Source organism: Elephas maximus, chromosome 7 (assembly GCF_024166365.1).
Source record: "Elephas maximus indicus isolate mEleMax1 chromosome 7, mEleMax1 primary haplotype, whole genome shotgun sequence".
NCBI classification, from domain to species: domain Eukaryota; kingdom Metazoa; phylum Chordata; class Mammalia; order Proboscidea; family Elephantidae; genus Elephas; species Elephas maximus.
Genome location: NC_064825.1, coordinates 87,452,889 through 87,466,319, shown reverse-complemented (window position 1 = coordinate 87,466,319; position 13,431 = coordinate 87,452,889). Strand labels below are relative to the sequence as shown.

The 13,431-nt window shown below is 39.7% G+C and overlaps 1 protein-coding gene across 3 annotated transcripts in view; it reads left to right on the top strand.

Moving 5' to 3' along the window:
- Nucleotides 1–13,431, top strand: part of LOC126079669 (uncharacterized) — a 202,421-nt gene that overhangs the window by 125,045 nt on the left and 63,945 nt on the right. The gene's annotated exons all lie outside the window — the stretch shown is intronic.

Here is a 13,431-nt window from a genome sequence, read left to right as displayed (position 1 = left end):
CATAACATGAAAATTACCGTTTAAACCATTTTAATGTGTACGATTCAGTGGCATGAGGAACGTTCACGGTGTGTTGTGGAACTGCCACTGTCTAGTTGAGAACTTTTCCATCCAGAGCAGTGAGCTTCTGTGGAGCTAAATGAGTAAAGAAACCTTTCGTGCCCAGTGAGCTCTAGGAGAATTGGCCGTCAGGACCCTACTCCAAAGCTGCCTGGCGAGAAATCTCCCAAGAATTTCAGTGATGCCAGAAGCTCAAGATGAGTTTAACGAGTGGCTGAACATTTCTCCTCCATTTTTGGATAACAGTTTTTGTAAGTGACATTTTGTCTCAAAGCCTTGTCCATCCATCAATCCTTGTCCATCCTTCTGTTGCCTTCCCAAGTCAGCAGTGCCCCTTCCCAGCCCACCTGGCACCAGATGTTCTGTCAGCCACCACCGCGTGTCCCGTGTCCTCCGAGTGGCAGAATGCGAAATCTCAGGCGACGTTCACCTGGAAGCGCTTAGCCCTCAACAGCTGCAGCCCCTTGATTACCTTACCCGCCTCGGCAGCTTCGTGCCGCCACCGTATCAATTGCTTGTCAATTCGGTTTAGCGATGACTTTGACTGACTGGAATGAGGGGAGTGGGAGTGGGGTGTAGGCGAATGGTTAAAATTAATTGCTACATAAGAAGAAATTGAAAGATAATTATTCCTGCTTTCCTGTCAGTGCTCGAGGGTAGATGACCTCATTAACTTGCAGCTTGTACACAATTCAATTACTAGGAGATGGAAAATACATTTTTAATTACCTCAGCGGCCTGTGTACCATTCATCTCCATTTGCCCGACTTTTTTTTTTTTTTTTTAAACTGTTGTGCTCAGAAGAAGTAGCACCATTTTAGGAAGGTTGCCATACAAGCCAGTTCCTTGCTCCTCTATTATTCCTGTTTAAGGTAGGATATTAAATATGTGAGATTAACCCCTGGTTGCCAGGCAAGTTGCAAGGCAGCACATGCTGTAGTAATGTGCTTTTAATTAGCATGTTATGTCAGAAAATTCCCAGCTCCTAGTGAGGGGGAGTTAAGGAAGATAAAATTGTGTATTTGGTTTCTAGTCATTGCAAGAAGAAATTAGAAGCTGTGCATGGCAATCAGGAAAGTGGGCCAATACCAGTATTCATATGGATCCTTAAGGAGAATTCTGGTTCCATTTTGTGGTCTGTTATGTCATTGATTGAATTAAATGATGGGTTAATTATTTTAAATATATTGCTTGGTGTTCTTTTTCTTTTTTAAGTCCAAGCACAACTTGGAAAAGTGTCTATACTGTGGTTGTCCTAGTCATCTAGTGCTGCTGTAACAGAAATACAAGTGGATGGCTTTAACAAAGAGAAGTTTCTTCTCTCGCACTTTAAAAAAATTAAAAAAATTAGGAGGCGAGAATTCCAAATTCACGGTGTCAGCTCTAGGGGAAGGCTTTCTATTCTGCCTTGGGGGAAGGTCCATGTCATCAATCTTCCCCTGTCCTAGGAGGTTCTCAGTACAGAGACCTTGGGTCCAAAGAATGCGCTTCCCTCCTGGTTCTGCATTCTTGGTGATAGGAGGTCCTCCTGTCTCTCTGCTTATTTCTCTCTTTTATATCTCAAAAGAGATTGGCTCAGTACACAACCTAAGCCTCATTAACATAACTACCTCTAATCCTGCCTCATTAACATCATAGAGGTAGGACTTACAGCACATAGAAAAATCACATCGGATGACAAATTGGTGGACAATCACACAATATTGGGAATCATGACTTAGCCAAGTTGACATATATTTTTGGGGGACACAATTCAACCCATGGTTTATTGTGCAGCAGTTCCTGAGTGTGTGTGTTGGCTGTTATTTCTCTCAGTATAAGTTGTGTTCCAGAGAGTGGCTGTTACACCTCTACGTCTCAGTTTCTTGTCCCCAGCATGCTCTGGGCATGAGTCCCCAAATACTATAAAACAAGCTAGATGTGATGCCCTCTGGATAAAATGGTACATGTAGGACCTGCTCCCACCACACACAGCACACAGGCAAGGATAGATTTGTTCTTCCCTCTACTGTGCAAATACAAAACTTCAAGAGAAGCCGGTCTAGATTATATCTGTAAAGTGTCCTTAGTCCATATATTTGGAGACTTGGGGGGTCATATTTTCAAAAAAGGCTTATGTGTATATATGAACACAATTGGTACTGTTCATTAAACAAGATGGTCGTGAACCCTTATATAGTAGGAGTAACAAGTATATGTAGTATATTTTTTAAAAATTTGGGTGACCTTTATGAATTAACTTGCATTTATTTGGATTAGCACCACAATCAAAACATTGCTCTTGAATCATACAGGAAATACCTAAATCATACAGTGAGACAGATGTTAACTCCGCCAACACCTAGCTTTCCTTCCCTCCCTTTACGCTTTCATGCATACACTCAGGAACACTGAAGGAACTCTGACTGAGATGCCATGATGAAGAGACACCCTTTCACAGAGCTCATAGTCTGGCAGGGAGATTGACATGTAAATCAGTAACTAACAATATCATGTGGTAAGTGCAGCTATGAAGTACTCACATGTGATTCAGAAGAGGCCGTAATTAACTTTTTCCACAGTGTCCAGAAAGACTTTCTCTCTGGGGAGGGTTATCCAGTAGGTATGGTGAAACCTATGTGAAATCGTTCACTACAGATTAGTAGGTAAGCACAAGTAAGCTTGCTGAGTAATCACCCCAGTCAGGAACTGTACCTTTGAAAAGAAGCTTTGATTCTGTAGGAAGATGCTGTGGGGTTGGGAGAGAGGCAGATGCCAGCCATACCTACAAGCAAAATTTTGGTGTGCTGAAAAAATCTGAAATTGTTCGCTACAGATGACCTGGTAAGCAAGGTAAGCACCGTGCTTACCTTGCCTATTGGATAATCCACCCCTGCTTTCTTTTCTTACAGGACTTGTTTTGTTTCTGGCTCAGAGGAGAGTTTGTATTTCTATTGAGTACTTTGTGGTTAGCTCTCTGAAAGACGGCCCAGAATTCAGGAGACTTTAAGAAGTTGGGAATTGGGATGTGTGTTTTCTAGGAGGAGCTAGGTCTGAAATATCACTCCTCCAGGAGCTCCTTGGCGTTACTGAGGACTTTCTCTGTACAGTTCTGCGAATTTGTCACTAAAGGTTATGTAGGTTGTTAATGATTCTAACCATGGTGTGCTTCAAGTATTTAACAACTGACTCTCTCTCTACTGATACAAAGGATTATAGTTCAAAACAGTATTAAAATGTACAGTACTCTTTATTGCAAATCCCATATAGTCTATTGATTATCATAGAATACTTTCATTGATGTTTGCGGAACCCTTGTGTCTATAGCTAGCCTGTGGTTACAATTCAACCATGACTTGATAAAATCAGACTACAGGTAAATGCTTGATTAGATTACAATCCAATTTAGCAAAGAAGTGGCTCACATCATAGATGAATTCTAACATGAATGAAACAACAAAAACATGTCGGAACTTTACTCATTTATCAATGACCATGAACTATGTCTTTACTAAAGCAAATACTAGTTTTCAAATACTGGAAAAAATATTTCCTCAATTTTTTGTGTTATTCACAATGCAACAGCTACAAAAATAACACACTTTTATTTTTAATCCATATTATTAACATTTTCTCCATCACTTTTTGAAGTCTAGACAAAAACACAATTTGTAGTGTTTGCTGATTTCCAATGCGATGCCATTGAATGGAGAATTGGGAAGAACTACGCCATTACGTAGCATTTCCACCAAGAGATAAAATAGACATAAATAACTTCAAGAGCATAGTTAGTAGTAAAATGTAATAAATTAATTAGGAAGCGATACATTTTTAATACTGTAATTATTAACTTTGTTTTTAATATAGCTTATTTCATTGTCATGCTTATTACCTTTTATCTCGTATCTGGCAACGTCCTACATAGAGGTTTTCCTTCTTGGCTCAGGACATTTGGAAGACCACTCTCAACACATGCCTTCTCTATAAATATCAACAAATTGATTCCTTAGAAGGACAGAATAGTAGAGACGTAGACTGAGGGTGTTAGATTTGAAGGGACCAGAGTTTGAAACCTGACTCTTACTTACTACTAGTCATGAGGGGTTAGGAGAGCGCCTTAACTTCTCTAAGCCTGTTAGCTTGCCTGTAAAATAGAAATAATAGTGCCTGACTTTCAGTTGTTGAAGGATTAGAGAAGATACTTTGAAGGTGCTTAGTCAGAGCCCTGCATGCAGACAATGCACAATAAATGACAGCTCTTACTGTGAAGTAATAACCTATATACACGAGATAGAAATTAAACCCAAATACTTTCCCCCCCATTAGATGAGGTAGTAATAATGGAATGGAAAGGTTGAGATGTATATGCTTCAGCAGGTGGAGGCCACGTGAGGATTCATCCTCTACTTCCTGATACCCAGTTCTGTGCCTGGGAACGAGCTGGGTCACAGGAACAAGAGCTGGGCAGTAAGACAGCAGTGTACCTGTTTCTGACCTTTGACGTGGGGTGGGAAGAGCCTTTAACATAGCTTTTTGGGTTTTTGTCTTACTTCAAAAGTAATAAATATTTAATGTAGAAACTATAGAAAATACAGATAAGCCAAAATCACCAGTAATTTCACACTCATTGGTAATCACATAACCCCTATGAGAACACTTTGATGTTTTTCTGCATATATTAATTGTTTTCTTTTTTAAGAATCGAATAATACTATAACACTATTCTGGAATTTGGTTTTCATTTGACAATATTATGAACATCTTTCAGTACTAGTAGATAGTCTTCTCCAACATTAACTTTTTAATACACTTTATTTTTTTAGAGCAGTTTTAGGTATGCAGAAAAAGTATGCAGTAAGTACAGAGTTCCCATATACTTTCCTCTGCCCCCTGACATAGCCACAGTTCCTCCTGTTGGATATCTGTGGTACATTTGTTACAACTGATGAACTAATATTCCACTGCTATTGAAATCTGAAAACATTGTTATTAATTAAAGTCCATAGTTTGCATTAGGGTTCATTCTCTGTGTTATATGTAGATCATTTTTGACAGATATATAATGTCACGTATCTACCATTACAGTTTCGTGCAGAATAGTTTCACTGCCCTTAAAATGTCCTGTGCTTCATCTATTCATCCTTCCTTCCTCCCCTTTTTCAACATTAATTTTAATAGTATGTAGTTACAAAAAGGTACCTTAATATATTTACCAAGTATGCTACTATTGGACATTTATGTTATAATATTATCTATAATCAGATATCTCTTCTTCCAAAGTAGAGTTATCTGGGTCAAAAGGAATGCATATTTTAAGTTATATATAAAAAATACCTGTCCCCAGTCATTTTGAGGCTCTTTCTGGCCTCTTCTGCAAAGAAGATGCTGTTCACACCTTACTTAAAAAAAAAAAACTAGGTAAAGGAATTTCAGACTCTGTGAGGCTGGGAGGTACAAGTTCTTGATCTAGTTTCCATTCTTCTTCTCGGGACTCTACCTTCCCTAAAGTGTATGACACAGGAGGACAAGGGACTTTTAGAGCCCTCACTACCAGTCTGTAGGAAAGTGGGGGGTTCCTGTCCGCTGCAATGCCCCCTCTGTGGGCAAGCATTCCTCACTGTACTTGTGACAGTCTGGATGACTTTTTATCCCCCTAACACACTGGGTTAACACACCTTGCCCTTTACAACCCTTCTGCCCTTGAGGATGGCATTCCTTTCCTTTCTCTCTTCTGGTGAAAAATACGTTCTAGACCCCCTCTCAAACACGCATCCACAGTAAAAAATCTTCCCCTATTTCATGCATTTGGATTTCACTTATCCGCTTCTACACTCCCATGTAGCACACTCACCTTGTACTGTCCGAGGCAGTACCTCTCTGCCTTACTGGAACAAATCAGGTGTGAGATCAAGGCCAGTGTCTTAGTGTTGGCATCTTCATAATGCCACTGCTGGCACAGGAAGCCTTGCCTACAGTAAGTGATTAAGGTAGGCTTATTTAGCGGAATTGGTTGATGGTTGGAGATAGGTCTGAATCAAATGTGGTATGGTGCTATGTTTTCAAATTTGTTATTATTAGCAGTGGAAATTCCTTAATTCCAATGAACCTTTCCCTGGAGCTGAATTTTATAAAACGGATTAAAATGGAGCACTGGTTGATGTGAGGCTGGAAGCCTGGAGCCGAGCCCCAAAAATGTGCTTTTTATCACCCAGGTACCTTTACAGAACCCTGGAGATCCTTCTTGGCCTTGAATTGCAAGACCAGGCTTTGAATCCTTGCTCTGCTGCACTTGACCTCGGGCAAGTGTCATCTCTAAATCAGATATGTTAATTCCTACCCAGAGTAGTTACAAGGATTAAAGAATATGACTTACCAAAAACACGCACGATAGTGCCTGAGATGTAGAAAGCACTCAGGAAATGTCACCTTTTTTATTTCCTTCTCCTCCTCCCACTTAAATTCTCCCTCCCTTCTCAGTTTGCTCTCTCCTCTTCTCTTTGTTCGACTAACAAATGTTCTCAGTCTAGATTTCTAGATGGAATGTGCCCACCCAATTCAGGTGCTGGTGCCATGCAGCTCCTTTCCTTGCCTCTGCTCTGCAGAGAATTCTACCTCCTACTGTGACAGCGTCCAGCCCTTTCTGGTTCAGAGACTCTTCTTTGCCTGATTGAGGAGTGAAGTGCTAGGTGGAAGCATGCAGGTTTCCAGTGTCCTTTGGGATGTGTCTCTTACTCTCACTGTTTTTATTTTAAAGGCTTAAGTGTCCCTTCTGATGCTCAGAAATCAAGGCTGCCTTAAAAGACTTTGTGTACTAACCCCTACTTCTGTCGGGGACATTCAGTGTCCATTACAGTGGTTCCTGTTACTAGCAGTTTGGTGCAGTGGTTAAGGACATAAGCTTTGGGATCAGAAAAACCTGGGTTCAAATCATGACCACCACTCTTGAACCTGGGTCCTTGGGCAAGTCATCTAGCCACTCCATGCCTCAAGTTTCTTCATCTGTAAAGTAAGAATTATAATAATAATTGTACCAACTTCACAAGGTTGTTGTGAGAATACAATGAGAAAAGTAGGTAAAGTGCTTAACAAATATTAACATTATTTCCAAATTTGACTGTATTTTGAACATACTCATATAGACTCCTCTTTAAGCTAAAGAACCTTAACCTCTTCAAAGAACTCATGAAAACAAATGTCACTAACAATAGCCTCAAACACTCAAAGAACTGTTTGAGTGTTTACTATGTGCCAGGCACTGTGCTAAGCACTTTAATTTAATCTCTGCAGCAACCTGAAAGATAGGCATTATACCATATTTCATGCAGATAACACTCATCTTCTATGTTTGTTTGCCACCTGTGCCCTCCCGCAGTAAGATATTTTCATAAATGCCACTGTGCCATTTTTTAATTTACATGTTGCTGTAAAAAAATTAGCAGAGCATGCTTACAAAAATACTTCACAGGGGGAGGGCATGGTTGGGAAACAGACGTAGATGCCATGTGTTGTTTGTGTAAAAATACGGTAGTCACAATTTTACATGTGAGGAAACTGAGGCACATGGAAATGAGGTAACTTACCCAGGTCACGCAGTTGGTAAGTGGCAAAGATGGACTTCAGACTTGACTTGAAGGTCTGTGATCTTAACTGCTCTGCAATGCTGCCTCCTTCCAAGTAACACCAGACAGTTTTGACAAGTTAAGGCAAAGAAGGGTTGGGGATTTGGAGAAGAAAACTAACCAGTGGAACAGGGGAGTGGGGTAGGTACACCCAATGGCCAGGAGGAGGTGAGGACCAGGTAGAAGTGTGTTGGAACGATGCCTCACACCATAATCAATGTTAAAAACCCCTTGCTGTCAACTTGATTCCGACTCATAGCAACCCTAAAGGGTGGGGTGGAACTGCCCCATAGGGTTTCCAAGGAGCAGCTGGTGGATTCGAACTGCCAACCTCTTGGTTAGTAGCTGAGCTCTTAACCACTGAGCCACCAGGGCTCCTAATCATTGTTAGCTATTGTTGTTAGGCGCTGTCTAGTCAGTTCCAACCCGTAGCAACCCAATGTACAATAGAACAAGACACTGCCTTGTCCTGCGCCATCCTCATGATCATTGTTATGCTTGAGCTCATTGTTGCAGCCACTGTGTCAATCCATCTCATTGAGGGTCTTCCTCTTTTTACTGACCCTCTACTTTACCAAGCATGATGTCCTTCCCCAGGGATGGATCCCTCCTATTATTATTCAGCAAATATTTATTAAGAACTTAATAAATGATCATATTGTACAATATAATACAGTGAATAGTTACATAATACATTGCCTGAATTGTACTGTATTCAAATATATTTAATATAAATAATTGTATTGCACTGCATCATATAAATAATTATATAATTAGATTAATAAAAAAGATGCACAAACTCACTAGTAATAAAAATGGGAGGTAAAACAGTGAAATGTCAATTTGTTTGGCCTTTCATTTTGGTCAAGATTAAAAATGTTGATACTACATTTTATGTTGGTGAGGATCAGGGGAAGCAGACACTCTTTCGCACTGTGGCTGGAGTAACTAAGACCTACATTAAGTATTCCTTTTTGGACTGGCATACTACTTTTCAGAATTTCTCCTAAGGAAATGATCATTTTCCTAAGCTGAAATTTCAAGGCTTTTTCTCGCAGCATTGTTTGTGGGTATAGGAAATGTGAAACAACTTAAAGTTCTCTCAAAAGGGGAGAGATTAAGTAAATTTGGATATACTAATATTATGCTGCCATTAAAATTATAAGTTTATATTTCTGTTGTTGTTAGGTGCCATTGAGTCAGTTCTGGCTCATAGTGACCCTGTGTACAACAGGATGAAACACCTCGACCCTGCGCCATCCTCACAATTGTTGTTACACTTGAGCCCATTGTTGTAGCTACTGTGTCAATCCTTCTCGTTGAGGGTCTTCCTCTTTTCTGCTGACCCTCCACTTTACCCAACATGATGCCCTTCTCTAGGGACTGATCCCTCCTGATAACATATCCAAAATATGTGAGATGAAGTTTCACCATCCTTGCTTCTAATGAGCATTCTGGCTGCACTTCTTCCAAGACAGGTTTGTTCGTTCTTACAGTCCATGGTATATTCAGTATTCTTTGCAAACACCGTGATTCAAAGGCATCAACTCTTCTTCCTTCTTCCGTATTCACTGTCCAGCTTTCACATGCATATGAGGAGATTGAAAACATCATGGCTTCGGTCAGGTGTACCTTAGTCGTCAAAATGATATCTTTGTTTTTTAACATTTGAAAGAGGTCTTTTGCAGCAGATTTGCCCAGTGCAATGCATCTTTTGATTTCTTGACTGCTGCTTCTATGGGCACTGATTGTGGATCCAAGTAAAAGGAAATCCTTGACAACTTCAGTTTTTTCTCCATTTATCATGATGTTGCTTATTGGTTCAGTTGTGAGGATTTTTGTTTTCTTTATGTTGAGGTGTAATCCATACTGAAGGCTGTGGTCTGAGATCTTCATCAGTAAGTGCTTCAAATCCTCTTCACATTCAGCAAGCAAGGTTGTGTCATCTGCATATGGCAGGTTGTTTATGAGTCTTCTTCTAATCCTGATGCTGCATTCTTCTTAATATAGTCCAGCTTCTCAGATTATTTGCTCAGCATATAGATTGAATAAGTATTATATTTCTGTACATAGGAAGATTCCATGTATATTCAGTGAAAAGAGCAGGTTACAAAACATGATGTTATGGCATAATTCCTTATATGTTAATAAAATGTATCTGGGTATTTATCCACGTGTATTATGTGTGTATGTGGGCATGCATGTGTGCACATAGTAAAAATTCTGGAAGGATACACTAATAATTTAACAGTGGTGGAGTTTTAGAAAATGCACTTTATTTTGGAAATATTTCTATACAATATGAATTTTTCACAATAAGATGTATTCTTTTTATAATCAGAAGAAAAAAGAATAAAGTTACTTTTCACTCATTCATTGAAATAAAAGGAACCTATTGTTTGCAAAGCAAGGTGCTGTACGTGTGTGGGTGATTAAGAGGGCCCATCCTCCAGACTAGAGAAAAGCTATGAAAGATATACAACAGTACGCAAGGGGAAATTAAGTGATAAGAGATTTATTCAAACTATATGGGGGTCTGGGGCTTCCTAGAGGAAGTGACATTTGAACTTGGCATTGAAGGATGAGAATCAGCGGGCACAGGAAGAAGCATCTGGATTGAAAGAGGCAACTGTGCATAAGTTGCTTATACTCTAAACTTAAAGGGTTTTACCCCAAATTTACCCTCAGAAGAGAGGGAGTTGCCTTATATGCCAGTCTTCCAAATTCCCTTATATTATGGGATTCTCTTTCAATTGTTTTATTTTGAAAAATCACAATAGCTTGAAATGATTTACATCAGTGTTGGTTTTGGATGCTTAGAGAGATTTCCAGCACTGATGTAGGAATTATTCCTTTGGGCATAAAGTCACAATTGCAAGTGTTAGACTTTGTGGCAAATGTGCCCCATGTTAACAAGCAATATAGTAAGTGTTTACACAGTAAAGACCACAACTATGGAAATAAGTATGAATGGAAGAAACAACAGTTACAATTGTATATGAAAATAATACTTTTGACTTGGAATCGAAGTTTAGGGTTAGCGTCATACACAGATTCAGAAGGGCTGCATCTCACAAGTTAGATGGAAATGAAGATAAAGTTGTCTGGAAACCTGACTTCAGAAAAGGCTCTAGTGATGACAAAGACTGGTGTTAGAATAAATTATTTCTATATCAGTGCGTTATTTTATAAATACCATGTGATTTTAGATGTGTATGCAAAACTAAATTAAATATTATACAGAGACATTTGGCTATTTTTTTCTACATCACACAAAAATTTGTTTTTTTCCTGATTCTTTACATTGGAAAAATGGAAGATTGACTTTGGAGGGGGTTGCCTTGTATTCAGACAGCATGGTGTTTCCTCTGTTTACATGTATGTCTCGTATCTATATGTGATGTTCAACTTGTAATACTCTAATAAGTAATAATAAGAATAACAAGAGCTACCAACTTTGCCCACCTACAATGAACTTTTATAACTTTATCTTTATGCCCTATGATAACCTTGCAAGGCAGGTAGACTACTGTCATTCTACAGGTGAGAAAATCAAAGCTCCAAGTTGTACAACTAGGAAGTGTGTTGGAGGCAGGAATTGAACCCAGCTTGGTCCGGAGCCAACCCTTTGCCTGCTCCACCATGCCATGCTGACCTCCTGTGTCTGTTGTGGAGTGATGGATATTGCCTTATGGAAATTCTCTCAGAAGTCATGGGGTCTGCTAGGTTTTATCTGAAGAGTTGGTGCTACTATTAAACGCTTTCATCCTGATAGCTTTATGTCCCCTTGTGAGCTAGAGTATAAGTGGGTAAGCTTTCATGTTTGTACAGCTAGTCTCCGCTCATAGGAAATCTATTAGGTAAAACCTGAGATTGTAGTTCTTTTCTTTGTTTATTTAACATTTATTGGGCATCTTCAGTAGGTAGGTACTGCTGAGAAAATATGAAGACAGGACAGAACCCCTCATCCATTCCTGTTGCTTGTCTGAGATGTGCATAATCAAATTAAAATTTAAAATGGGAAGCCTGTGTGTGAGAATAAATTTGGCTTAGGAAATCATGGAAGAACTTCAGGTTTTTAATTAGTTTCAGAAAAACAAACTTACCCCCTTCTCAGTGCTTTATGGCTTTCTCTGCCTTGATAGTACTTCTTTGAAGAACAGAAGATTTGGGGAAGAGATCATGGTATCTCTCAGAATTCTGAAAGAGCAAGCAGAATTTTATTAGTTGTAGAAATGGAGAGATAGCAACCATTTATTGAGCCATGTGTTTGCCTCTGTGCTGTGAACTTTATATGCATTATCTCATTTCATTTAATTTTCACAGCAACCTGATGTCCTAGGTGCAACTATTTCCATCTTATAGATGAAGAAACTGAGGTTAAAGAGGTGAAACAGAGAGTGTGTTCATTCATTCAACAGATTTTTCCTGGGCAACCTCTCTTTTCAGACACCGAGCGTGCAGTTGTTGATGGGGCAGACCCCGTCCCTGTCTTCATGGCCTGCGCAGACATAGACCACAGGCAGAGCTGAAAGTAGAACCTGGTCATGTCCAACTCCAAAGTCTATGCTCTTAACTGACATGAAGGGAGAAATCCCATTCAGGTTAAAAAGAATGTGAACAGGACCAACCCTCGATGAAGCCCGAAAGATTGGATAAAAAATTGTCAGCCTGGCCAGAAATGGCATTAGTCTGCTCATAATCTTGCCAACAGCATGGAGCCACAATCGAACACCACCATAATGCTATCAGTGGGGGCCAAAAAACTCAACCCTGTAAAATGTGGGGTCACATTATTGCTTATTGTGAGGTTAATGGGAAGGCTGAGGTGAGTTTGCTGCAGAGCACAGAACCCAGTGGTTGATTGTATTATATCCAAATTAGCGTTATCATGGGACTTGGGGCCATGGGGTTTCACTGTAATATATCTAAAATTATCAACAGTACTCAAGGAAATACAGTCTAATCAAACTCTATTTGTAACAATGTGTTACTATTGTTATTACATTTCCCATTTTTTGTTTCTTAATTTTCTTATGATTCTCTCAACCTCAACACTGTTGACATTTGGGGGTACATAATTGTTTGTTCCACCAGCCATCTATCAGTTTGTCATACGGTGGTGGCTTGCATGTTTCCATGAAACTGGAAGCTATGCCAATGGTATTTCACATACCAGCAGGGTTACCCATAGTGGTCAGCTTTCAGCAGAGCTTCCAGATTAAGGCAGACTAAGAAGAAAAGCCTAGCCATCTACTTCTGAAATATGCCAGTGAAAACTTTGTGGATCACAACAGAACATTGCCTGACTCACTTGCTTTGGACACATCAGGAAGAATAAATTGCTAGAGGAGGACATCATGTTTGATGAAGCAGAGGGCCAACAACGGTGTGGGAGACCCTCGTAGAGACGGATTGGCACAGTAGCTTCAGCAATGGACTTGAACATGCTGGTGATCATGAGGATGATGCAGGACAGGACAACGTTTTCTGTTGTACATAAGGTCGTCATAAGCCTAGCAAAAACAAGCGCTTTATATATACATTAACTCAGTTCTTACAGTGATTCAGCAGGGTGGATATTTATTATTCTCCCCACTTAAAGGAGAAAAATAGGCGCATAGATTAAGTAACTTGCCCAAAGTCACACAACTAATAAGTGGGGGAGCTGGGATTTCAACCTAGCTGATCTGGCTCTTAACACCTAAGCTACACTGCCTTAGGAGAGTTCTCTATATGGACTGACCATTATGATGCGCTTTAACAGTGACGT